The sequence below is a fragment of the Equus przewalskii genome, chromosome 23 (genome assembly GCF_037783145.1).
Source record: "Equus przewalskii isolate Varuska chromosome 23, EquPr2, whole genome shotgun sequence".
Classification (NCBI taxonomy): domain Eukaryota; kingdom Metazoa; phylum Chordata; class Mammalia; order Perissodactyla; family Equidae; genus Equus; species Equus przewalskii.
The window spans coordinates 5,171,076-5,172,603 of record NC_091853.1 but is presented as its reverse complement, the minus strand read 5'-3'; the positions used below and the strand labels follow the sequence as shown (position 1 = coordinate 5,172,603).

General features: G+C 41.4%; 1 pseudogene; it reads right to left on the bottom strand.

Moving 5' to 3' along the window:
- Nucleotides 1-374: 374 nt before the first annotated feature.
- Nucleotides 375-697, bottom strand: LOC103554478 (prothymosin alpha-like; annotated as a pseudogene).
- Between the last annotated feature and the right edge of the window lie 831 nt (nucleotides 698-1,528).

The following is a 1,528-nucleotide window of genomic DNA, read 5'->3' as shown; positions in this document are numbered from 1 at the left end:
CAGAAAACACTGTGAAGGCAGATTTGGTCATCTGAGATAATTAAAAATGGCTGACACTTAACAATATGTACAAAAATATGAAATGTAAATAAAAATTACAAATTTTCCTTTTTAAAGTAATTTTAGGAAAAAATGCAGGGCCATGGAAATTTTGGTTCTTTTTTCCTCCCCTGTTTCAAATTCACATTGTGGTTTTGGTTGGGTGGTGGAGAATGCATGTCATCTGTGGGTGGCGCTGCCCAAGGTGGGCTGGCTGCAGGACTGTCTACTCAGAGTTGACCACGTTTAGAGTCTGAGATGGGGAGTGGATGGTAAATAGATCACGGTGGCTTTTCTTTTCTTTTCTTTATTTTCTTTCTTTCTTTATTTTTTGTTTAACTTTTCCTTTTCTGCTCCTCACCAGTCTTTTGCTTCTTCGTGTCAGCAGCATCATCCTCACCATCTTCGGCTGTCCTTTTGCTACCCTAGCCTCCTTGTCTTCCTCTCTATCCTATTCCTCACCACTGCCTTATTCCTCCTCCTTTTCCCTGTCGCTTGCTTCCCCTTCTTTGTCTACATCCTGCTCTCCATGTCCCTCACTGGTGTTCCCTCTAGCAGGTGTGTCTCCTCCATTCTCTGCCTCCTCCACAACTTCCTTCTTCTCCTTTAAGTCCATGGTGGTGATCTTAGAGCTGGTGTCCACAGCTGCATATGACATAGTGTGGCACACGAGTGATCCCAAGCAGTGGATTAAAAAGAATGCAACGGTTTTGTTATTTATAGCAGAGGCAATATGGTAGCCAAGAACATCGACTTTGAAGCTAGATAGACCTAAGTTTGGGTCCTAGTTCTACCACTTACAGGCTATGAGATCTTAGGCAAGTTATTTAAACTCTCTAAGCCTCAGTCTCCTCATCTGTAATATAGGGATAGTAAAACCTATTTCTTAATGATGTTATGGTAATCAAATGACATGATATGTTCAAAGTTCTTTGTATTGCCTCTGGTGTGAAGTGGCCAATCAAGGGTAGCTGCTAGATTAATAATCATAATTATTATTCAAGTAAGTGAAGTCTCCATGTATGGGGTATCAGTTTAAAGAGTGAAGGAACAAGTGTGATATAAAAACTAAAGAAACTGGATTATTCAGGAAAGATGAGTGCCAAGGGGAAGTGGGTGGGAAACTACAATGTCTGCTATACTTTATATATTTAATTCCCACTTAAAGGTCCAGACTATCCCTGGATTCAGGGAATTAGTCCCACTTCCAAGCAGAGGAGGTATAATAAACACCAAGTCAGAAACCGCATCACCACAGAATTGGCCTTAGCATACCAGCACTAATTTAGGCTAGCTATTCACCTAGCACCTGGATTGACTCTCTTTGAGTAACTCCCTACTGCCTACATGTTCTTCTCCCACCCACCAAGACCCCAACTCCTTGGTTTGCCAATCAAACACTAATCTATGTACTGCTGGGAAGGGATTTTGCAGATGGAATTCGGGTTGCTAATCAACTGACCTTAAGATAGGAAGATTATCCTGGATT